This window comes from Mauremys reevesii, linkage group 2 (genome assembly GCF_016161935.1).
Source record: "Mauremys reevesii isolate NIE-2019 linkage group 2, ASM1616193v1, whole genome shotgun sequence".
In the NCBI taxonomy this organism is placed as follows: Eukaryota; Metazoa; Chordata; order Testudines; family Geoemydidae; genus Mauremys; species Mauremys reevesii.
Window position 1 is genome coordinate 154045480 of NC_052624.1, and position 26461 is coordinate 154071940.

Here is a 26461-nt window from a genome sequence, read left to right on the forward strand (position 1 = left end):
AGTGGGATTAAGTGGATAGGGCACTGGACTGGGAGTCAGGAGACCTGGGTTTTATTCCTGGCTCTGCCACTGACCTGCTGTGTGACCAAGTTATTCCCTCTCTGCTTTGATTTTTCCCTCCCACATTTTTGACTATCTTGTATATTTGGACTATAAGCTCTTTACAGCAGGGATTTTCTCTCCCTAAATGTCTGTATAGTGCCTACCACAATGGAGCACTGATCTCTGATGGGTGGGACCTCTAAACATTAATCTAATACAGATAATCATAAAGATCTTCCTTGCTTCCCTTTATGAAAGAGATCAATCTAAAAAAAAAATCTGATTTTTTCTAGATGATTGAAAAATGAGCCAAATTCATGCCTGTGTAATTCCAAGGAAGCTGTACTGGAGGTGAGTTTGATCTAGTAGGCTTGGGTTTTCCTGTTGGTAATACTGGGGTACAGTTACTACAGGAGGAGCTATTTTTGTCATTGGACTCAGAGTGGTGTAAGAATAAGGCTCAGTGTTTTAGACATTGCAATATAAGTACATTTGGGGTCCAGGAGATGTGTTCTGATCCTATTTCTATACTGCCCTGCATCTTCTAGCCATTTACACATTTGGAGAGTAGTATTAAAATAATACCGATCTAATCTGCCAATGCATTACAACCACTTGACGCTGGTGTGAATCATGACACAAGGCTGAAGACAGTGAAGAAGAAGGCTCACACCCAAAAGGTCTTATAAGCTTATGTCAGTTGGAACTGCATGTGTGGCTCAAGACCTGATAGAAGGTTTTCAGTATAGGAATTAAACTCTTATAACAGAAAGGCAATATGAAATGTGAGGTGCTTATGGTCTCTGAACTTACTCACTATGTCTGGAAGACCATCGGTTTTGTATAATCCCGTAAAATTTTGTCTGCTGTCAAAGCCTGTCAAGTCTTTCTAAATTCAAAAACAAAATCTTCCACTCAAAGATCTGCTCTCAGCTTTAGTTGTAGAATGTCATCCTCCATGCACAGACCGCTCACTGAGCAGTTTTGCCCAAAGGAGGTCCCTTTTTTCAACCCGAGGGATCATAGCTTCCTTTCTAACTAAAATCCCCAGTCTGTGAAGGTTCACACCTGCAAGGTGCTGACCTCTCTGGCCTTGATTCAGCAAAGGACGTGCTTTACTTTAAGCATGTGAAAAGCACCCCCATGGAAATCATAGGACTATTCACATGCTTAACTTGAAGTGTGTGCACAAGTGACTTGCTGGTTCAGTACCACAGGGAGCACTGTAGTATCCTCTTCTTTAAAAAAGAACTGCCATAGCACAGCCAGTGTCAGAATTCCTGCAATAGAAACACCAGCCATCTAATTTTAAGGTGCAATTCACACTTCTGCAAGGGGCTAGCACGCACTCTGTGTCCCATGTAAACCCTCAAAATGGGGCCTAAGTGAAATGTAAGGGGTCTATAGCTCTTGTGCTGGCATATGGGTGAATATTGCCTGTGGTGAATGAGAAATGGCTTTACAACATCCATTTAATCTACTTATTTATTATTTTATTGTGAGGCTCACTTAATCAAAGCTTGTAAACTGCTTTGAGCTTAAAGGAGAAATGATGAAGGGCAGATGGATTAAGGCTGTAGATGGATTAATAACAGTCCATTTTATGCTACAAATATGCTACAGGGTGAGATTCAGCCTCTAAGGGTCCCTATGTTCTAGGTCAGAGGGTCATTTGTATCAGCCAGTCTCCTCCTAGTCGGTCAGTGCTTCTCTGGCCATGTGAACTGTATTTGGCAAACAAAGGGCGTGGCAGGGAATTGAAAGATTAGAGTTCCAAAATTATTTTAAAACAAATCTTGCTAGCCTGCAGACACAGAGCGTGCACATGTGGCACATGAATAGACAATAATAAGCATTTATAAAGAACTATTCATCCAAGGATCTGAAATCATTTCCGAAGTATTAATTAAGCCTCCCTATTAAGTAGGTATGTGCATTTATATTTTGCAATTGGATAAACTGGCCCAGTGAAGTGACTTGTCCAGGGTTCAATAGTGAATCAGTAGACAAGTCAGGAATAGAATCTAGGAGTCCTGACATTTAATTCCTTGCTGTAATTACTAAACGAAGTTAGTTCCTAATGCTGGGGAGAGAATCCAGGAGTCCTCACTCCAGTGCCCTACTCAAACCACTAAACAATTCTGAGAATAGAAGCTGGGAGTCCTGGCTCCCAGCTCCCTGTTCTAACTGCTCTGCCTCGGCTGGATATGAATTGGAACAGTTAAATAAAGATGGACTATATTTTCAGTCTTTTTGCAGCCCAGAAGTCATTGCAAGTGGCAGATGAAAGATTTGCTGAAAAATAAAACCTCCTATTAAAAAGATAGAAAGGCGGAATGCCCTCTAATTACAGTTTGAAGGGTGATAAGATGCCTCAGACAATGAGCCTTGGCAAAGGAATTTGATCGGTGCCCAGAATAGCAACCCATAATGGAATGTGGTAATGTGACTGCCCCTCCCAAGTGATAGCCAGTCTGACTTTGCCTCTAACCTGCTACAGTTATGCGCTGCAGTGGCAAGAGGGAATTGAGACTCCCCTAAGCAATAATTTCCAGCTGCTGCTGCAGTCATTTGAAAGGAGAGTCTTTTGTTGCAACTCACTAATGTAGGCAGCAGGACTCTGAGTACAAGTTTTTCAGAGATGAAAATGAGTCAAATTACAATAAAAAGCCTGTAAGGGCTAGATCAGGAGTAGGCAACCTATGGCATGCATGCCGAAGGCAGCACGTGAGCTGATTTTCAGTGGCACTCACACTGCCCAGGTCCTGGCCACCGGTCCAGGGGGCTCTGCATTTTAATTTAATTCTAAGTGAAGCTTCTTAAACATTTTAAAAACCTTATTTACTTTACTTATAACAATAGTTTAGTTATATATTATAGATTTATAGACAGAGACCTTCTAAAAACGTTAATGTATTACTGGCACGCAAAACCTTAAATTAGAGTGAATAAATGAAGACTCGGCACATCACGACTGAAAGGTTGCTGACCCCTGGGCTAGATCATCCGATGGTGCAAATCAGAATAACTCCGTTTAACTTTAGTAAAGCTATGACCATTTATACTGGCCGAAGATCAGACCCTCCATACTTTACAGGCAGAAAATATGATGCAAAGTTGAATGTTTGCAGATGTAAGTGGAATTCTTTGTAAGGTAAAATGAATCTGCAAACTCTTCATTATACCAATATTATGGTGAAACCTAAAGGCCCCAAATGAGGTAAAGGGTCCCTTTGGGCTAAGAAAAAATACAAGTACAAAAATACTGTACAGAAATACAGTAGGAGACAGTGCTTGCCCTGAAGACCTTGAAGGATAACTAGATGAAGTGTGAAAGGAAATAGAAATCTAGAGACGTGAAGGTCATACAGCAATTTAGCAGCAGAGCCAGGAACAGAACCCACATCTCCTGGCTCCCAGGTCAGTGAGGTACTCTCTGAATCACACTGCCTCTTTGATTTTGCTTTAAAAAAAAATTAAGATTTATAGTTGTGTGTTTTCAGCACTGTGAGTGTTATAAGCATGTTCCACTCTGATTTGCTGATCTATAAAGACTTGGCCGCAGCACTCTAGACATCAAGGACACTTTAACATCCTTTTAAAATGGCACTGGAACTTGTTACTTTAGCCAGCATGTTGAAGGCAAGCTTCTGTGAGCCTCCTTCAACGCTGTACTATTGCATGTCTTTACAGGTCTGCTCCAAAGCTTATTGAAGTGAATGGGAATCTGTCTGTTAATGCCAGTGGAGTTTAGATCAGGCTCGAACAGAGTAACTAGCATCCAGAGTTCACTGATATTAACCTTTAAAATCAATGAAACAGTTAGGTGGTGCCTTTCAAACACAAGCCCTCTGAGTGGGTTACAGTAACCAAATGCATGCTTAGCATTTCCAGAAGTCCGCATTCTGGGAAGAGAGATTGTTAATTGATGGGTAGTTCCCCAGGAAGATCTGGAGACTCAAGATCAGAGCTATGCTAGAATCCATATATTTTTCATATGAATGCAATGATTCTGGTCTCTCAGCAGTAGCTGGGTAATCAGCAGTAAGGACAATGCCTGTGTAAAGCTGCATCAGTAAGATCAGAATCAGGCTCACTGTTTAAACAGCTCCTTTGAATGAGTGATGCATGCATTCAGTAATGAAGTCTCAGAACACCCTTCTGAGGTGGGTAGGTATTGTATCCATTTTACAGAGGCACAAATAGCTGCCATTCAATGCATCTGCTACAGGTGATCCTCTTAGCAAATTCCAAAGAGCAGTGGTGAAAGCCCCGTTGCTTAGAATATGTCCATTAGATTGGATAAAACACTAATATCAGTGTGGTGGGGTACTGGGCAGAGAAATGGATTATATGGGGTACTGGGTCTCTTTCGTTTCCTGGGGCTCTTTAGTTTCTAGAGAGGGGCAGAGTAAAACACCTAAATCTTTGGGAATCCAGGCCTTAGGCACTTGATGTGTCTATGCTGCACACTAAGCCTGGGCTCAGATTCAGGTTTCAGCCCAAGTCCCCTTTCCATCCTCTCACAAATCCATCAGGTACTCTGGACCCAAGTCCTAGGACCCTGCCTGAGGAATGGGCACAAGCCCTTTTGTTTTTCAACCTGGCTGCAGAACTGCCTCAGGTCTGCACAGTGCAGTATGGATGCATTAGCATGGCTGTCAGACTCAGATTCAGCAATGGTAAGCCCAGGTTTACAAAGCACTGTGGAAGCTCAAGTACGTGCTTGGAAAGCCCAACACACAGCCTGGAGGTCCGCAGACCTGGCCTTGCAATGCAGAGTAGATAGACTCTAAGGAGCCTTTGTCACTTTTAAAAATGGAACTTTAGTTTCTAAGTTATTTTGGTGCTTTGGAACATTTTACCCAAAGTGACTTGGCAAAATTCACACAGCTCAACAGTGGTAGGGTTGAGACATCTTACTTTTTACTGGGAAGACAAGGGAAAAACCAATGCTTTGTACCCATATCAAGAACTATTGATATTTTTGGGGGGACTCTTTGACATAGTAATTGCAGTTAACAATGTCACTCGGCGACTAAGCTTGCGTGATATTACATCAATCTAAGATGACAAGAGATCAGCTGGGTATTTCTCCTTTCCTTTCGTCCCTCACACTGTCCCAGAGCCTCAGCCGTGCTTCAGGCAAAAGTATTTGTAAATGGATGGCATTTGTAGCCTGGAAGGTGAGCAGTCTTGGGGTGTCATCTTTGCTTCATCGAAGTAAATGGCAAAACTCCCATTGACTTTAATGGAGCCACGATTTCACCTATTGAGTAGAACATGCAATGGGAAAGGAGGCTGAAGGAATCAGACAGTGGGTGAAGTTCAGTTTCCCCCGTAAGTGTCACTTAAGCCTTCCACCAGACCTGAAGAGGTAGAGTGGCCTATCCACACAAGGCCAATCTGCACAAGGATGAAATTAATCCAAAGAGATTGAAATGAGCCTTGCCATGAAAGGCTTTGGAGGGGAGCCAAAGTACTTCAAAATCCATCTACATCTTTAGGGGAAGCTGGCCTCACAGAATAGGGACCACGGGTGACTGAGCAGCCCGTTTGACTCAGTAGGTGGATGCAAAATATGGTGATGAGCAAGTGCAGCAGCACCATGCAGGGCCAAGTCTTTTCAGAGTCCTTCCTTCCACCACCTGCCCCCCCAACCCCTAGGGGAGGGGTGAGAAGCAGTTCTGTTTCAGAGGTGTAGTTTAATATCCATTTCCCATGATACACTTTACATCTTTCCATTTTGGCAATGGAAATACTTGTGTACATAAATGAATAAATAAGGTAACCACAAAGGGGTGGGGTGGGGGAGAAACCTTTTCCTGGCAGGATGAAATCGATTCTCTATTATTGGGGCCTGCTCCTGCTCAGAGTGAAGTTGATAGCAGAACTTCTTGGCAGTCGCATCAGACTCTGTAATTCTCCATGGCTGTTGACTGCATAGCTGAATTTATGGTCTTTACAAGTTTTGGTGATGCATACAGATGATTTAATATAGACATGGCCTGATTTACAACAGTGAAATGGGGCTTAGAATCAGAGCCAGATCCCAGCTGGTGTGTAAATCAGCACAGCTCCACTGGCCCTACACTGCAGAGTCACACTTAAGCAAGACCCTCCTTAACCCCATTTCATTTGTTGCCTTTTTGGGGACACCGAGGAATGAGCCTGACATTTAGTCCCTAGTTAAAAGGGCTTTGATCAGTAGAAAACTATGCACATAAAAATTCTAGTTGCATGGCACCTTATGCTCTTTGCAGACAAGAATTGCCTCATTAAGGAAACAGACAGTGATAAGTTTTGGGTTTTTTTGGTTTTTTTTAAACATCAAGCTGTTTTGTGTTCCAAATAAGTTTTAGTCCAGATTTCTTTTTGTCTTGCAGGCTAAAACAGTCATAAATATTTAACTGGCTTCCTAGGCATCTGCTGAATTTCTTTGCTTATTGGGCAGGTTTGTCCGTGGAGCTTTGTATTAATGCGACAAACGAACTTCCCTTTGGGTGATGGGGTTGTCTGATCAAGTGTGGCCCAGTGCTAGGTACAGTTCCATTTTATGTTTCCGGTGGGTTCTCCATTAGAACTTGGATCTCGGATAAAGCATAAGAACAGCCATACTGGGTCAGACCAAGGGTCCATCCAGCCCAGTATCCTGTCTACTGACAGTGGCCAATTCCAGGTGCCCCAGAGGAAGTGAACCTAACAGGTAATGATCAAGTGATCTCTTCTGCCATCCATCTCCAGCCTCTGACAAACAGAGGCTAGGGACACCGTTCCTTACCCATCCTGCTAATAGCCATTAATGGACTTAACCTCCATGAATTTATCTAGTTCTCTTTTAAACTCTATTATAGTCCTAGCCTTCACAACCTCCTCAGGCAAGGAGTTCCACAGGTTGACTGCACTGCATGAAGAACTTCCTTTTATTTGTTTTAAACTTGCTGTCCATTAACTTCATTTGGTGGCCCCTAGTTCTTATGGGAACAAGTAAATAACTTTTCCTTCTTCACTTTCTGTACCCCACGCATGATTTTATATACCTCTATCATATCCCCCCTTAGTCTTCTCTTTTCCAAGCTGAAAAGTCCTAGTCTCTTTAATATCTCCTCATATGGGACCCATTCCAAACCCCTAATCATTTTAGTTGCCCTTCTCTGAACCTTTTCTAATGCCAGTATATCTTTTTTGAGATGAGTCCACATCTGTACACAGTATTCAAGATGTGGGTGTACCATGGATTTATATAAGGGCAATAAGATATTCTCCATCTTATTCTCTATCCCTTTTTGAATGATTCCTAATGTCCCGTTTGCTTTTTTGACTGCCACTGCACACTGCGTGGACATCTTCAGAGAACTATCCATGATGATTCCAAGATCTCTTTCCTGATTAGTTGTAGCTAAACTAGCCCCCATCATATTATATGTATAGTTGGGGTTATTTTTTCCAATGTGCATTACTTTACATTTAGCCACATTAAATTTCATTTGTTAATTTCAAAGCCGATCAAAAGAACTGTCACAGGGAGGAGGTTTAAGGTAATCGTAAAGCAAGGCTTCTAATAGATATTCTGTGAGGCCACTGGGTTGCTGCAGTTAACAAAGCTGCAGGTTGTGTTGCAGTTCAGGTAACAAGAGAAGGAGATGTTACTGCACATCTGCACAGGATTTTCAAATTAACTCTGGCATTTGCATTAAATATTGGGTCGGATCCTCAGCTGCAGCGGAGATACTCATTGCAGCTGAGATTTGGCTCAGTCACCTTGGCCGTCTCTGACATTCCTTCATTCCTGGAGTTGATCCAGTCCCTTGCCATAACTCCGAGCAGCCTCGGAGGCTATCCCAGCACTTGGCATAGATGCAGCACATGCCAACAGAAGGAGGAGTTCTGCCAGTGTAGGAACATGACCTCCCTGAATGACATTAGCTATACTGACAGAAGCCTATTGCTGGCATATTTGCATCTTCACTGGGTTTTTTTGCTGATGCAGTTTAAGTGTAGACCTGACCGTAGATTGCTGAAACAGTTCCTTGGAAATATTGGCAGCAGTCCTGAATTGCCAGGGCTTTAGCCACAGCCTCTTTCTCCTGGTACCATTCCTTGGGCTGGGGGCTGGAGGCCGGAAGGGATGGTAGTGTTGAGCCAGTAGGCTGGCTCTGTTACCCAAGGAGTAAGAGCTGGTTAAGCCAGCATTCTTGGTGCTTTGCACCAAAGGAGAGGATGTGAAAGTCAGGCAGTCAGCTCCTCTTGCTGTTTGGGCCCCATCATTTTTAGATTTGAACATGCATCACAGGGGTCATTAAGCCTTCAACTCTGCAAGTTTAGTGTCAAGCCTACAAAGCAATGCTTTAATTGGCGTTAAGAGGGGAGAAGACAACCCCACTGCATAAAAGTGACTTTCTTCCTCTTTCTCTTCTAATTCACAGATCTCTCGGAGGACTTTCTTTTCCTCCAAAAAATAAATTCTTGCCCCCAGGCTGTGATCCTTCATGCAAAGCCTCCTCCCTGAGTCCATTTTAACCAGAAGCAACAAAGAATCCTGTGGCACCTTATAGACTAACAGACGTTCTGCAGCATGAGCATCTCCACCAAGCATTCTCAAAACTACAGTACCCACACAAGGAAATAAGGAGACAGATCAACAGAGCCAGACGTGTACCCAGAAGCCTCCTACTACAAGACAAACCCAAGAAAGAAACCAACAGGACTCCACTGGCCATCACATACAGTCCCCAGCTAAAACCCCTCCAGCGCATCATCAGGGATCTACAACCCATCCTGGAGAATGATCCCACACTTTCACAGGCCTTGGGTGGCAGGCCAGTCCTCGCCCACAGACAACCTGCCAACCTGAAGCATATTCTCACCAGTAACTGCACACCGCACCATAGTAACTCTAGCTCAGGAACCAACCCATGCAACAAACCTCGATGCCAACTCTGCCCACATATCTACACCAGTAACACCATCACAGGACCTAACCAGATCAGCCACACCATCACCGGTTCATTCACCTGCACGTCCACCAATGTAATATATGCCATCATATGCCAGCAATGCCCCTCTGCTATGTACATCGGCCAAACTGGACAGTCTCTAAGGAAAAGGATAAATGGACACAAATCAGATATTAGGAATGGCAATATACAAAAACCTGTAGGAGAACACTTCAACCTCCCTGGCCACACAATAGCAGATCTTAAGGTGGCCATCCTGCAGCAAAAAAACTTCAGGACCAGACTTCAAAGAGAAACTGCTGAGCTCCAGTTCATCTGCAAATTTGACACCATCAGCTCAGGATTAAACAAAGACTGTGAATGGCTTGCCAATTACAGAACCAGTTTCTCCTCCCTTGGTTTTCACACCTCAACTGCCAGAACAGGGCCTCATCCTCCCTGATTGAACTAACCTCGTTATCTCTAGCTTGCTTCTTGCTTGCATATATAAACCTGCCCCTGGAAATTTCCACCACTTGCATCTGAAGAAGTGGGTATTCACCCACGATAGCTCATGCTGCAGAACGTCTGTTAGTCTATAAGGTGCCACAGGATTCTTTGTTGCTTTTACAGATCCAGACTAACACGGCTACCCCTCTGATACATTTTAACCAGAGTGCCATAACCCCACAGTGGTATTGGTTTAGAATGAAAGCACTTGGAAATAGGTGCCAGTATTTGATTATTGTGCAAAGAGTTGTGAATAAGGGTACCTGGCAAGCAATAGGACAGTAATTGAAGTGAATACATTCTAGACCTTGTCGCAGTTAATTATTCCCTGTTGCAGAGGATATGGGCCCTCCGAGCTGAGCTCCTATTCGACCGGCAGGCTTCAAGAGGCTTGTACGCTCTGCCTCATTGTTGATTAATGCTCTCCTCCTTTTAACAGCATTGGCTTGGAGGTCTAAGTGGCAATATTTAAGCCTGAGATGTTTTGGAATAAAATATTTAAGTGCTGAGCTGCTTTCACTCTTCCGCTCACCCATGAGCACAGAAAATAGTTTAAAGGCTGGAGAATCTAATAGAACTGGATACCAAAGCGGGCCTGATTGTGAGATTTTGTGTGCTCCACGCTCACTGATTTTAATGGCAAGCTGTCAGCATATTGCAGAATTGGGCCCCATAAGCAGTGGGAAAGGTAGCTAGATAGTATTCCTTTCTCTGGCACAGTACTCTGCTATTCTGCTACAACCTTTCCTTTTTCAGTTTATCCAAGGCAACTCCAAGGTCAGGCTTTTGTGCAAGTGAAAGGTCCTGGCCCAGATCCTCAAAGGTTTCTGTGGGATCCCATTGGTTTCAGTGGGAGTCAGGTGCCTAAATACCTTTGAAAAATCTGGAGCCCAGCTCTTCATCTGGTATAAATCAGCAAAGCTCTGCTTCTGCCAATTTAACCACAGGTGAGGATCTGGCACCAAGAAAGCTATTGTATCCCCATGGCTTGGAGACTCCAATTCATGCAAATGCAGAAGTGAGCCTTCTATGGCATATAGGTGTTGTCCTGGCCCTCTTCACAGGGATGAATCTCACCCTAGAGGCTTAGAAGATAAAAGAATATAACACAGGGGAGCTCAGTGCTGAATGTAGACTGTCATCTTACTGATGTGCTCAATATAATTATTAGTGTGATTAAGTGTTTGATGTTCTTCAGACAACTTATCAACATGTTCAACATCAGTTTTGCTTGTACTGCTTTATGCACCAATCATGCCCCATAATATGCATGTTAAGTACCATGGATGCTTAATACTTTTGGTTCCGCTAGGATATGAGCAGCGGAACCCCCTGGGCTGGGGAAAATGGAAAAATGGGTAAGAATGAGATTTCTTTGACAATATGTGAATGGAGTAGTAAGTCATTCATTGTGAAGAAAAGATAGTGAGGGCTGGGCGGGGGAGTGAGAAAAATGGAAGTACGGGGGGGGGGAGATCTTTTCTCTGTCAGTGGGCTGGATTTGAACCAACAACCTAGAGGAAAAAGAACGGGGGGTTTCTGCTCCCAATGAAGTCAATGGGAGTTCAAAAATTTGGGTTTTGAGGGAGGAGGGGTTGGAGATTTTGTGGTAGGGTGTGTGTGTGGCGGGGGAGGGGTTAAAGAGAAGCATACAGGGTGTTTACATTGTGTGTTAAAACCTGTGGCAGTGAGTCTTGGAGCCTGAGTCTACAGACGTGGGCACGTGCTACGACACTAAAACAGGAGTGTAAAAGTTGTGGCTTGGGCTCAGAAACCTGCCCTCTTCCCCAGGTTCCAGAGCCCAGCCCAAGCCCAAACATCAACCCGCTGTTTTTAGTGCCATAGTGTGAGACCTGCAAGCCCCAGTCTGTAGATACAGGCTCTGAGACTCTCTCTCTGCTGCAGGTTTTTTAAATCCAGTGTCCCCCTTAAAGGCTTCAAGAGAGACCATGGCCCTCTTTTTAGGCACTGTATAGACTCAGCAATAGACAGTTTCTTCCCAAAAGAGCTTGCAGGCTGAAGAGACTAGGCAGCCAAAGGGTCAGAGGGGAAACCAGGGCACAGAGAGGGCAAGTGACTGGCCCAGCCAAGCTGAAGGAGGGAACCCATGTGCGCCATCCCCCCAGGCTAGTACCCTATCCACTAGATCACACTATGTCCCCATAATAGGGTTAAGGATTCACCTCGGATATTAGTCTGCTCCGAAGAGGGTCAAAAATCCCACCAACCCAGTTTCCGCTGTACTATATGCCATGGGCTGACTATTCAGAGGTGCTGAGGGCCCATAACTCCCAATAAAGGAAGCAGGAGGTGTGGATACTCAATGCCTCTGAAAATCAAGCCCCTTCAATCCTTAACAAACACACAGAGGGAACTTGAGTATCTTATTTTTCCTGTTGTCAGTTTCTCCCCTGACTAAACTGTCTGACCAGCTTTGAAAACAGCAATAGAATATATGAGTAAGCTGCTACTGTATTCCTAAAAGTACACAGTCACTCTCATTCTTGGTTTAAGACAATCGTCCAGTCAATTTATTTGGCAGTACAAAGGGTATGCAAGAAAGAACAGGGGCAGATCCAGAGTAATTTCATTAACAAAGTGGAGTTATGGTGGTGTAAAACCAATGTAAATTCATAGATTTCAAGGCTAGGAGGGGCCATTGTGATCTAATCTGACCTCCTGTATAACACAGGCCAGAGGACTTCACCAAAATAATTCCTAGAGCTTTTAGAAAAAACATCCGATCTTGATTAAAAAATTGTCAGTGATGGAGAATCAACCATAGCAATTTTTGTGCTATCCTATCAATGTGTTGCAGTGTTTTTGATTAGGTTAGCTGCCAGTCTAAATCTTGGACAGATCTCTAAACATCTCTATGTAGTCACAGTAATAAGATGTCACTGACTAGCTTCATGTAATAGTGCTTACAGGAAGCCTTCGGTTTTAAACCCAGTGATTTGTGTATATTAGCAGGCTGGATTAAAAACTAACTTTAAAATAAGAGTTGGTGGGTGACCTTGCTGGAATGTCAGCTATAGACTGAGAAGTTTAATTATTTCAATTAGCTTTATATCCACAAATGAAGCTAATTACTTTGGCTTCTGTTGATTTGGTAATTGCTGGTGTGGGGGGAAACGCCTGTCATTTTCTAACAATTTTTGATATGCCCCATATAGTAGATTTTATGCAGTTGCCCTTCAAATGATACAGCCTCACTTTATATGTGTGTCTATCTAGCATCATGTGGCTTTACATATCAGTGCATTCATGGACTTGAAAATCATTAAGGTGAATTTGTACAAAGGAAAGCTAAAGAAATGGTGCATCAGTCAACTCTCATAGCCTATAATAATCCAAACCAGCTGCTTCTTTTATAGATCCACATTCCCCCTCCCCCACCCCCCATTAGGTGGTAACTGGCATAAAGATAACCTGTACTTTCTGGTCATCATCCAGTCCCATCCACTCGAAAGGAAATGACATAAAAAATCAGGTTGTATTTCCTTATCAAGCTCCCTACCCAGACAAGCTCCTCTTGTTGTTGTACTACAGTTTGCAGAAGTTTCTCCATATGTCTGTGATAACTTCCTACATCGGCGTCCTTCAGTGAGTCACAATGGGTATTTCTGCACTTCAAAGTGACAGACCATGTTTGCTAGAGGGAATTATAACTCATTCCTTCCCCTCCACCAGTTGTAACAATTGTGCCTGTCTCACAAAAAGCTGTACTAGATAGTATCAGACCTGCCTGATACTAATATACTCTGCATTTCAAGGCCCCAGTTCTGCAACACACCTAAGCTTAAGTGTTTAACTTTAATGGGACAATGGGAAGTCAGTGGCATTTACGCATTTATGGTTAAGCAAGAGCATCAGTGCTTTGCTGAACTGGTGCCTAAATGCAGACTTTAAAAAGGGACCAAAGAAGCAAAATGAGGTCCTGAATTTCTTCTCGTTTACACTGGTGTAAATTGGGAGCTCCTCCGCAAAAGTCAATGAGGTCTCAGAAATGTAAAACTAGTGTAAGAGGAGAATGGGCCCCTGATTGTGTAATCTAACATTCTATATTTTTGACCGGCATTCGCTCCACAGTTCATGGCAAGGTCCCATTGACTCTCAACATTTCAGGGGCCATAGCCCCTATCCTCTGTGAACCCTAACCTCTGATTCCAGTGAGATGACTCCATATAGGCATGGAGAGCCACCCATCTGATGCTCATTGCAGGATCAGGCCCTAACAATGCATCTTGCCATGGCAGGAAGGGCTACATTTCAAGCCACCCATGTAGCCATTGTGAGGTGGGTCTGAATCCAAACCTCTGATCCTAGTGTCCTCAAATTCTTAGAGATTCAGAAACTGACACTGATCTGCACCTACACTGTGGGCCTTGTATAATGCCCGTTCAAATAAATAAACTTTCTATTGACTTCGGTGGAATCTGGACCATGGAAATGGCTTTAGCTGTGCTGTTTGAATCAAAACCTCTGGGTCTGATTGCCATAAACACAAGAGGAGGTTTTGAAACCTAGATTTGAGTTTTGCAGCTTGAGTCAGTCTCTGTAATGATCAGTCTGTTTCCATTTGTACCCATCCTCTCCCCAGATCTTTGCTTCACTGGATACCATCTGCAACAGCGCAATGTGTCAGACACCAAGAAAAAAATAGTAAAAGCCATCCCCAGTGCCAATGCAATGTTGATTTAGCATGAGCGTTCTGCTGCCCTCACATGTTCCTCCCAATTGACGGGGAGGGAATTTCCAAATGGGCTCATAGGAAGGCCCTGCAGCATGCTGACCCCAGCGCAAGCCCTTAGCTTGTTTGACAGCAAGCACATACATTTAAAAGAAAAAAAAATACAGCATCAGGGAGTAGGCACGGACTCGGATGCCACTGCAGAAGACAGACAATTGAAGGCCTCAGATGTCAGGATCTTAGATGCCAATGTGTGCGTCAGCTGCCAAAACAGTTGCTTTAGCTGATCGAGCAGGGGGTCTAATGGGACCTATGTATCACTAACAGGAGCGTGCGCTGACAAGCCAGCTTTACAAGTCTCTGCTAACGTTCCTTACAGCAGGGTGCATTCTTATCTTCAGTGCACATGTAATTCGCTGCTGTGTGTTTATAGGTCTCCCTGCCCCCCGCCCTCCCTGGGACAATCCACAGAGGGTACGAGTTGTTTAAGCCAGCAGTTGCAGAGCCTTGGTGTTTTTATGTCCAGCTGTAAGGGTTTGTGCTTCTAGCTCTGGAGGTCCCCTGTTCAGTCCCCAGTGTGCAGGCCTACGATCACCACACACGCTTTAACTTCAGCTGCTGCAAAGAAATCTGTGTGTTTTACACCCCTAGCTGAGAGAAGCTGATTGGATTGTAAACTTTTTCAGATTTTAAATTGTTTGGGGGCAGGGACTGTCATTTTCTATGTATTTGTACAGTGCCATACACAGTAGGCCCCAGCCTGGTTAGCCACTAGGACAAGCACTTCAAAATGGAGTCTGAGCACTTTAGAAAAGGATAAAGATCACTAGCCCCATTGGAGAAGCTGAGGTGCAGATAAAGGGAAGCAATTGCTCCAGTTATCAGAGCTGCTTAGAGCCAGAAATGGAACTGAGCTCCTTGACTAGATTTGGTTATTTCATGAAAATGTTTGGAGTTTTCTTTTTTTTAAAAAAAAAGATTTTTTTATTAAATGGAAATTGTTGCAAATTTCAATTTTTGTGAAAAACAAATTAAAACTGAAAAAAGAAAACAGTTAAAACTGATTTTTATAGTTTTCAGTTGCTGAAAAATTTCAGGTTAACAAAACTTGCAGATGTTTGGGGGGAGGGAGGGAGTTTGACAAAAACCCTAAGAGAGCCAATATTTTGTTTTTGTTTGTGGGGCAGGGAGAGGGGAACATTTCCCAGCCAGCTTTACCAGTGACCTATCCACTGGATGACACGGCTTTTCATTGCTTTCGGAGCACCTCGTGATAGAAATCAGTATATGTGAAAGAAGAATCAGATGGGACATTTGAATCCAAGAGGAAATATTGAGCTGTTGTAAATAGACAGCAAATGAAGAGATCCGCTGAAGAACCATGCCTATTTACAACAGGTAAGGGTTTATCTGAAGAATATAATAGCTAATTTTTATGGAGAGCCTTTCATCTGCAGATCTCAAAGCACAGTGCAAAGGAGGTAAGTAGCATTATGCCCACGTTCGACTGAAAAATAGTGTGATGTAACCTGGGTTGTAAGCTGCATCTCCAGTAAATCACCCATTTCCTAGGTTAAAAGAATGGGGAACAATTTTAGAAGAATGCTGCTGCACGAAGAGCAAATTTCTGAGCATGTATATATGAGGTTATCAAGGTTTCAATGTCTATTCCTGTACATTCAGGAGTCTGTAGTAGAGACAGATTTATGAACTTTTTGTTTCTTAAGAACTGAGGTGTTTATCTTTTCCCTAATGGGGGTTCTAAGCATAACTGGCAAGACACATGTTGTTCTTGCTTGTCCTCGAATTAAAATGTATTGTTTATGAATTCCATTATGAACACTCATAATGAAATGAACAGCTGGAGTGGGCCGTGCTGGGTTACAGTCAGAAATGTAATGATAGGCTTGGAGTTATAACTAGGGTAGGACTGCAATGCAGAGAGAGAATATTCAGAAGAAAAAGTCTGAAGATTTATGATAAGCTCCTTATAACTCATTTGCATTGAACTGTATTTCCCTACACTCATCAGGTAGATTTTTAACTTTAATGCAGGGTTTTAGGGTTTGGGAGAGGGGCTTGAAGGGGAAGTTATGGTCACAATTTATTTTCTTAGGTCTGCTGCATTTTTCTGTAGTAAACAGCATCAGTCCTGTCTGGCTGGCTTCCAAAAGGTAATGTAATTCATACAGTCAGCATAAAGAAGCCCAGGCATTGTCAGCCAACAGTTCCTTGCACTCTGCCTGTTTTCAGTTTCACAGACAGAGGAGGTAAATTGCGTAATATGCAGATAATCTGAGGGTATGTAAGATAAGACAGTCAATGAACAAAATGAATCCATACCAAGATGCTTCATCAAGATTAGGGATGGGAAAGCTGTTCGGGACCCAAAAGTTCACCATAAAACTAAATGGACCTTTTCTGAGGTTGGGATGTGTCCAGAAGCATCAACAAACCGTACAGAAGGACCTGGTCATGCAGAATCCCAAACCAGGTGGAGACAGACATACAGAACAGGAAAGCCTGACTGAGGCTCCATTGTGATTGAACCAGCATGGAACAACATGAAGAAAGAACATCCTTTCTGTCTGTGGGTGTTGGTGTGTCAGTGTAGATGGAATAAATGAGCACACTGAGTAAGCGGAGTTAACATGACCCTGTAACTGTCCAACATTAAACTGATTTTAAACAATATTCAGGGTTTGCTATACGGAGACCTCCACCTGCTGACTACTGTGGCAAGCCCATCATTCCTTTTTCCTGTATCAAGGATTTTTAAACAGGTAAAGTATTTGACATGTAAAGCATTAAATAAAGAGACAAGGTGACAGAGGCAATATCTTTTATTGGACCAGCTTCTGTGGTGAGAGAAAAGTTTTCGAGCTCACGCAGCGCTCTTCAGAAGCTGGTCCAACAAAAGATATTACCTCACCCACCTTGTGTCTCTACTATGCTGGTAGTGACATGAAATATATCTTCCATTTTAACATCATCCCTTGCTCCTTTTCTTTTTAGCTGAAGGGAAATCTTTAGAAGGAAACCCCCACGTGACAGTCTCTTAGTAGGTATAAATGGTAATAACTGTCCTGTCTGGGGAAAAGAGAAGTTAGATGAATTGGGTTGAAGGAGTTGCTTCTGCTGTTGAAGTCCAATCCCATTTCCTAAAAGACACCACAAGAGAGACATGCACAAAAGGAGAGAGAAAAGAACAGCAAAGATAGAAAATGCAGCTCCTGTCTCTGGCTTTGATTCTTACTTGTAACCTCATTGCTGGAAAAAGACTGGCACAGCACATGGTCTTAGCTACTCTAAGACCTGGCAAATTTGTTCCAGCATTGGGATGTTTAGTGCATTGCGTTCAGCTGCTTCTTTCTAGTCACAGGTTCACAGGAGTGTTGCAAAATAGCCAGTCCTCACATTATTTTGTCCACCAGCTAGGCCTAATTTCCAACACACCAATTTTGGTTCATTGGTTTCTGGTCCCACACTGCTCTTGTTTAGCAGGCGTGATCTCAGCACAGTTTTGAATTATATCAGTAGGTCTTAATCTTGGTCTTTCTGTCTCACTTTTCCAGCCTTTACCCTTCAACATTTGTTATAGATTGTTGTGGCATTTTATGAACTTTCACTCACTTTTTCACAGTTGAGTTCACAATTCAGGTAAATTTGTAGGCCTGCTGAACTACCCTGCCCATGGGTGCAGGTGTACAGGAATAAATGGGTACTCTATGCCTGCTCCTAATTCTCTCATGCAAGATGAGGGAGGGGCAGGAATCTTGGTTCCATCTCTCTTTATCCACCAGCAAGTTAGAGCTGAGCTAGTACAAAGGGTGTTGTCTTAGGCTGACTAGATGTCCTGATATTATATGGACAGTCTCGATATTTGGGATATGTCCACTCCCTGTCCCTATTTTTTTCACACTTGCTAGTTGGTCCTCCTATGTTTGCCACCAGAGTAAGGGGGAAGCAGGAAGGGAATTGTGCTGGAGGCATTCTGCCTCCTAAGGCTATTACTGGGGGTGGTGCCGTTTAAACACCCACTCTTGCTCAGGGCTGCACCGGAAAGCAGAGTCTAGCCTTTCATTAGCAGAGACATTTGTAATGCATCTTAAGCTGTTACAGTAACATGTGGCACTTACCATGTACAGCCCAAACATTAAGACTCACCCCCTCCTTGTAAGTGAGGTAGGTGGTAAGTGATGTTAGCCCCATTTCATAGACAAGGCAAATGTGATGCAGTGAAGTTAAGCAATTCATCTCCGAGGACATCCACAGTCTGCTGTGGAGCCTCAGAAATTCTTAATCTCCGCTTCATCTGCTATTCGCTACATCATGATGCCAAGCTGAATAAATGTAGCCACTGTAGACAAGGCTGCCCAGGCTGCATTCTCCCCTCAGTGGCACTACTAATGGGAGTTACATGTACACTTTGAGGGGAAGGCAAGATTCCAATGTCTTATGAGATGCCACAATGCTGTTACAAGTGCCGAAGTGCAGTTTCAGGCAATGGCTGCTGTACAGACTGCATTGATGATGCATGTGACCTTTTAACCTTGGCTAACTTGAGAGGAGTGTTGTATAAAGTGGTTGGCAATTAATGACTACTTTATAAATAGAAAGATATGAAATCTGAATATTTGTCCTTCCTAATGTCGGTCATTTAACTAACTTGTTAAAAGCTATTGTGGTAAACTCTACAATACCATTAAATATGGTAGTATTTGTCTGTTGGGCCAGGTAATTAAGGATTAAGAAATACTAACAGAAGAAGAAGAAAAGAAAAGCTGGTGTAATTTCAAAAGAATGTCAGTAGCAAATTTAAAACTGGTAATAGGAAATACTTTTCCACACAAGTAGCCTGTGGAACTCATTGTTACAAGATATCACTGAAGCCAAAAGCTCAGCAGGGTTTAAAAAGTATTAAACATGTAACTGTGTGACAGGAACATTCAATGTTCTTCTGGTAAGGATTAAAAACAAGCCCAGAGTTTTGGAAGGAATATGCACTCTCATTTTGCAGGGCATAAGAAAAACTCTAATAGCATTTAAGAGGAAAATTTCATTGTGAGCTGGCAGGTTTGTTGCACCTTCCTCTGAAGCAGATGCCGTTAGCTGCTTTCAGAGACTAGATACTGGGAGAGATGGGTCACTGGTCTGATTCGGTAAGACTGTCCTGTCCGTCATTTGGTCTATCTAAATCTATTTTATCTATCACTGTCAAATCTAGTACCTTCAGTTCCTTATATTACATAATCCAAATGACCATAAATATGATTCCACTTAATCCATTTATTATTAACTGGGGGCCTGATCGACACATGTATTTCTTGCTGCTGTGTGTTAGGTTTTTCTGAATTGCTGGTCTTGGCAGCAAGACACCTCCTCACTATCCCAATGAAATCTACAACTCCCTTTGGGAATGTTTTGACAAAGGGTTCTGTGGAGTCATCCTCTCTGAAAACAAGGTGGATACTGAGACTAATGTAAAGAGGCTCTTCCTTCGAGGTCGTATTTAATTTTTTATCCCCACAGACCAAGGACAGAGCCCCTTTAAACCCTGTTTTCCCAGAGCATCCTGGTAAGAGCACTTGGCTGGTGCTCTAGTATTAAACCAATCTGAAATAATGTTAAAAGGCAGTTTACTTATTTGCATCCCTATTTTTTGGTATCTTTGTTTACGGTGCCCACTGTATCTTGGAATCGCCTTTGTTTTACACCCCAAACACAGTGTTGTATCACAACAAGGATATGCTCCTACTATTTCTTCCTATTCCATTACAAATCATTTATTTCTTGTAGTGTTTGCATCTCTTTAAAAGTGGAACAATTCCTTTAAAAGGAATTGAACAATATGAACCTCCTAACCAGTAACAGTGCAAGAGACCCAGGCTCTAACACAATACACTTCAGAAAGGTAATCTGCTGTTTGGAAGAGTCTCCTGGCATGTATCAGAGAGGACTCCAATCAATCATACCTGTTAATAAAGATGTGTAAGGTATTCAGCTTAAACTAGGGACATTTTCATCTTAGACTCAGAGCAGTCTTGGAATCACTTCCCCAGTCATCACAGCAGCTCTCTCATTATGGACACCTGTTCTTATGATGATTTATAGGGGGAACATTCAACCCACTTGAAAGGAGATTAATTCTTTCCCTTCCTCGCTGCGATGCTCCACGCTCTAAATGAAATCCTGAGGGTCAGCTCCAGTATATCTCCTTTATAACTCGGCACATCAGAGACGCAAACTTCCAACCAAGGAGGGCTGTACCAGGACTAGATGTTCGCCAAAACAGTTCCTAAATCACTTTCTTACTATTTAGCTTGAGGAACTCATCGCCACAAGCTACCATTGAGATCAGGATCTTACTGGATTGGATATTTATATGGATAATGAAGAGATCTGGGAGACTAATTGTTTTTTCAGTGCATTTTTGGGCAAATTTACTATCTATTGAAAAAAATTGCCCAGCTTTAATGAGAGCATGTAGCGTTTAAAAAAAAACCCACCACTTTATTGTGTTTTTTAAATTCAATAGTCTTTCAGGGGATACAAGTCCTCATGCTTGAAGTCATGAGCCAAGTTTTAACTAATGCAGGTTAGGAAGAAACTTCCTCTGGGGGCAAGCTTACTCCACCACTGCCCACTACAGACTTTCTTGCATCTTTTGCTGAAGAAACTGGCACTGTCCACAGGCAGGATACAGGACATGATGTTCTGATCCAGTATGGCAATTCCTATGTTACATCCCGTAGTGTCACTCAATGAAATGAATGGATGGGAAAGCTTAGATCAGATGAAAGCAACTATTGCCTTGCAGAGTATAGAGTTAATCTGTGGAATTCATTTCTGCATGAAGATAAGTACAATACTGACTAATTTTATGATCCTTAGAAACTCTTCTTATGCGTTATAAGATGAGGATAAGCTCATTTCATGCTTCAGTTAACATCCTTATCACAAGCAAGGATCAGAAAGTGATCCCTCATCCCCCTTCAGGAACAGCATTGCACAGATGGCCAGGTGCATTATTTTTTACCACCTTCCTCTCAATTATTGTGTATTGGCTACTTTTGGCTGTAGCATCCTGGACTTGAGGGACCAAAGCTCTAATCTATGGCAAATCTTGTATTGCTAAACCATCTGTTAAGGGTCATTTCCCTCCCTTCTTTGACTTGCATGCAATTTCTGTAAAGCTCTAAATCTCTGCCAACATAGAAACGAGAGCTTGACTGTGTGACCTCTGTGTTCAGGTCTCAACGAACAAAGTGCTTTTGGTAGACCAACCTACTCATTCTAAGTTTGTTCAGCTACCAATACTCCTCTTTATGATCTTGTCATCAATAAAGGGGTGGGATGAAGTCATTAGAGCTAGTCAAAATTTTTCTGGTGGAACTCTTTTTCCCATTGCAGATGCTAATTCTACAGAATCAAAACTTTCTATGGGAATATGCCAGTTCTGTCAAAATGTTTATCAGAAACCAGGCATTTTACCCGGCTGCTTGACTCTCCAGGGGACTGGCTGCCTGTGGGGTCAGGCAGCTGCTCAAGGAGCCAGACAGTCAGGAGCAAGTCAAAAAATTGCGTATCAGATTTCCCCAAAATGGAATGTTTTGGAATTTTTCTTCTAGTGAAAAATTGTTTTTTTACTTTGTCCCAAATCAGATTATTTCCTCCAAAAGTATTGTAATTTTTCATGGGATGGAAATTCCATTTTCCAGCTGTTGGAATTCCCTCTGACCTATTCCAGTCTTCTAATCCAGAACACTTTATCCAGTTCTCTGGAATACAGAAACTCTATTCAAATCCGACCTTATCACTGTGGTTTCTTTATTGGCATTTCAATAAAGCTACACCTGAGGCTCAGGTGGGGGGTGGGTTAGGGTGTGCCTCAACTCCAAAATACATAATTATAAAGCAAATTGTATACACGTTCTAAAACAAACTAACACATGTGCATTACATTCAGTGCCTGTATAGATCATGAGTTGTTCACGCACTACAGTGTGCTAGTAAACAAAGCTGTAGTTGCAAGCTTCTCTCCTATTACTCTTTATCTATTAGCTACATATTATTTACAAGATCACTTATGAATTCATGCTTTATCCATTGCTCATTTCTTGTCTGTCTTCTGTTTTCTTGTTCATGCAAGGCCTACGCCAGCCAGCTCTAGAAGTAATCTCCAATCATGCTTTAATAGAATAATGTTGAACAAGCTGTGAAGCAGATTAATGGAACCCTTCAGAAGAAAGTGTCTTGTTGTGCAAAATAGGATTGCCTGCCTGGTGCTGGAGCTACTCATTAGAATCCAGGATGGCACGTAACTCAGGGGGAGTTTGGTTTTTGTCAAGCAAGGGCTGGTCTATACTAAAAGCTAAGTTGGCTTAACTACATCACTCAGGCCTGTGAAAATTTAAGTTGATTTTAAGCCCCGGTGTAGACACCACTAGGCTGATGGAAGGATTCTTCCAGGGGCCTAGCTCCTGCCCTTTAGAGAGGTTGATTTACTACAGCGGTAGAAGAACCTCTCCTGTTGCTGTAGCAAGTGTTTGATACAGTGCTGCAGCTGTAACATTCATACTATAGACATACCCTAACAAACAATGCAAACTGTACTGTGTGTTAATCGAGAACTACGTCAGTATTAGGTTTATGCTTGTGAGCACTTACTTGGAAGAAATTAATGGCTCTGTTTCTTAAAGCGCTCGCCAATGTGAATACAGGTAGACAATCTAGTGCTATGTAAACAATAATTTATGTCCATTCAGCAAAGCATTCATACACGTGCGCAAGTGCATCCCTATATTGCTAAACACTTAAGCATGTGCTTAAACTCCACTGAAGTCAAAGTTCAGCAAATGCTCGACTGCTTTGCTGGATATACCTGGTTTGCTTGAAGGGGCCATTGGTAGGTCTGATATTCTTAAATCCGTTCTAATCCCAAACAGGTAAGAAGACTTTTTAGGTGCGTCTCCCCCAATCAGGGTCGGTGCTACCATTTAGGCCAACTAGGCAATTGTCTAGGGCGCCAACATTTTGGGGCGCCAAAAAGCAGCACCCCAAAAAAATTTTTTAAAGCCTTTCAGCGGCTGCTGCTCTGAGAGGAAGTCTGAGCCTCCGGCAGGCAGCCCAGGGGTTCCCCTGGGTCAGCGCGCTGCCGCGGGCAGGGAACCCCTGGGCTGCCTGCCGGTGGCTCAGACTTCCTCTCCCTCCCAGCGCAGCGGCCGCTCCATCCCATGCAATTCTTCTCATTGCCAGCAGTGGCGCCGGTGGCTGGGCAGAGCTCTGCAGCTCTGCTTAGCACACGTGGCACGAGCTAGGCAACGGGCGCAACAGCAGGGCTTCTGGAGCAGGGTTGAGCTGGGGTGGGAAGGTGCCGGATGGCTCCCCAGGAGGGGGCGCCTCAGGGTGGGGGGGGAGCTGCCACAGGGGGGCGCCTCAGGGCGGAGCTGCCGCAGGGCTTGGGGTGGGGGCGCAAGGTGGCAATTTCGCCTAGGGCACAAAACTTCCTTGCACCAGCCCTGCTCCCAATAAAGTGTTAAGTGCTGTTCACTTAAAACTTGTATCCACAGGGTACAAGGCAATAGTTTTATTCTTGTAATTCCGAGTATGGATGCTTTGATTCAAAATGACTTAATTGAAAGGGCATGCAGCAGGATCAGACTTAGAATGCATGTTCATTTGTTTGAAGGTGGACAGTATTTGAAATCAGGCTCTCCGAAATCTTCTTTAACTTGCAATATGTGATTTGGAATAAGGAACTAAATTCAGACTGTACCAGTTCTATTTGCTACCCAGACTGTAACTAGATTATAAAAGACAAAGCTCTGGATTCAAATATAAAGCTGGCTCCAAAGTTCACTGAAGGAAATGGGAGTCTTTCCATTCAATTCAAAGCCATTGGTCAGGCCTACGTAGAGGCACATTTTTTTCCCCACACTGTCAAGAAAACTCTGCTGACATCATCTTGAAAACTAATGTCACCGAAAGAGCCCCATAACTGACATCACAGACAGTGTGTATATTTAATTACTGGTTTGAAAGCTCGTGCTAGTGCTATTCTGTAACTCAGCATTTCTTCTGACAGCTGACCTTTCTGAAAAACGCCCTCCCGTCCTATGAACACAGCGCCGGTAAACACACAACTCGGCATTTCTGCCCTGCAAAGCTGGGAGATAATGCTGATAACTATAAACACCAAGATAAACATAAGCAAAAAGCCAGAGCAACAGAAAATTCCACCAGCTTGGGGTTCAGTCCAGTTAATATGCTCCTGGGTGTGGAGATTTACCCCCAGACAGGAGTGCCTCGGTGTAGGAATTGCCTATGTAAGAGGAGAGGAATTCTCTCAGCAGTTTTCAGCTATTCTCTCGGCAGTACAGTCTGGTAGCATAAGCCACTTTAATTTACACCGTTTAGGGTGAAATTCACTGCAAAGCAGAGAGCTGGCCTCATGGCCTACACATCTAATTGTTTGGATTTAAGCAGTGCATGCTCCTTATGATGTGTGCACAGGACTTGGAAACATAAACACCTGGATTTTAATATTGGCTCTAAGACTGACTTCCTCTGTGACGTGGGGCAGGTCACACAGCATTGCTGTTTCTCCATCGGTAAAACTGCACCCGTAACTAACCTATGCTAGCTAGATTTAAACTATCCATGCTACAATCACGCTTTCACTTGCAATGTAGACATACCCTGAGTGTGTATGTGTGTCCCAGCAAGCACTGATTGAAAGAGACTGCAAGTGAGTGACAGTCCAAGGCTGCACAATAAATGTTTGTCCTGAGCTTGTGCAGAAAACATATTAGAGACCGGCCAGGGACAGAATCCCAGTTCTGAGTGCCCCTCGTAAGGGATCCAGGTGCCGCAGACAGCATGGCCGAGTATACAAACCACAGCACAGAGGGTAAGAACAGAAGAATGGCCATACTGGGTCAGACCAAAGGTCTATTTAGCCCAGTATCCTGTCTTCCAACAGTGGCCAGTGTCAGGTGCCCCAGAGGCAATGAACAGAACAGTTAATCATAAAGTGATCCATCCCCTGTCACCCATTCCCAGCTTCTGGCAAACAGAAGCTAGGGACACCATCCCTGCCCATCCAGGCTAATAGCCATTGATGGAAATTCTCCATGAACTTACCTAGTTCTTTTTTTGAACTCTGTTATAATCTTGGTCTTCACAACATCCTCTGGCAAGGAGTTCCACAGGTTGACTGGGCGTTGTATGAAGAAATACTTCCTCTTGTTTGTTTTTAAACCTGCTGCCTATTAATTTCATTCGGGTGGAGTTCTTCCTTCTGCAGCAGCCAGTGCATTGTCTATGCACCACCAATCTCCCACTTAAACCCTCACCACAGGAACTAGAAGTCCTCTCCTTTAGCTCCAGAAGCATAGTCCTCTACCAGGCTTTTAGCTACACTAACAGTGTGGCCTGTGATTAGAACTACATGAAAATTTTCCACTGAAACTTTTTTTCCTGCAGAAAACAACTTTTCAACCAAATAGAATTTTTCATGGGAAAATGTCAATTTTCATTGAAAAGTTGGGTTCCCTCACCCCCATGAAACCCAAAACAACCCAAATTTGTGAGGGTCTTATTTGTTTTGGAGGGTTCAGTGGTGTCCCTTTTTTGTTTTTTTGTGTGTGTGTTCTTCAGCAGCACCATCACAGTCGGATCTTTGGATTTCAGTTGTTCAGATGAAACCCTAAAAAATTTAAAAGAAAATTTGAGGAAAACAAACAAAAAATGATGTTGACATGTTTTGTGGGGATAAAATGAGTTCCCTGACTCTGCCATGATCTCTTTGTAGGCCCAGCTGCAGGAAGGCAGAATACATCACTTACACATGCATGATAAACTTGACTCTGGGGCTTTTCGGAGCTGGAACCAAACTTTGTCCCAGGCTCATCCCTTTGCAGATATTGTCCCAGACCTGGACAATACGCGCAGCTCCTGCATGCTAGCTGTGTCGGGGGATGTAAAGAAGGTGGAAAAGGCCACCTTGGAATCTGCTGGCTTCTCTGGGCTAGGTAAGGCTGGCAGAGCAGTCCTGTCCCACCCCAATGTAGGGATGTGGCAGGGTCATGGCTAGTGGAGGAGAAGGAATGAGGCTATTGTGGGCGGCTGCCTTGACTTGTGGCAGCTGCCATAAGTTAGAGCAGTTCATGAGGCTGCTCTACTGCACGTGCTCAGAGCAAAGGTGGTGCTGCACGTTCTCCACTTTTAGGGCTGGCTCCTGCTTGGCTTACCCAGTCAGTGGGAGTCCTCGCATGAG

General features: G+C 43.3%; 1 long non-coding RNA gene across 1 annotated transcript in view; it reads left to right on the forward strand.

Moving 5' to 3' along the window:
* The first annotated feature begins 333 nt into the window (after positions 1–333).
* Positions 334–26461, forward strand: part of LOC120396716 — a 33755-nt gene continuing 7627 nt past the window's right edge. The window contains exons 1-2 of the long non-coding RNA XR_005593318.1: positions 334–393; positions 15369–15579. This is a non-coding gene — a long non-coding RNA (uncharacterized LOC120396716). The remainder of the gene's footprint in view (positions 394–15368; positions 15580–26461) is intronic.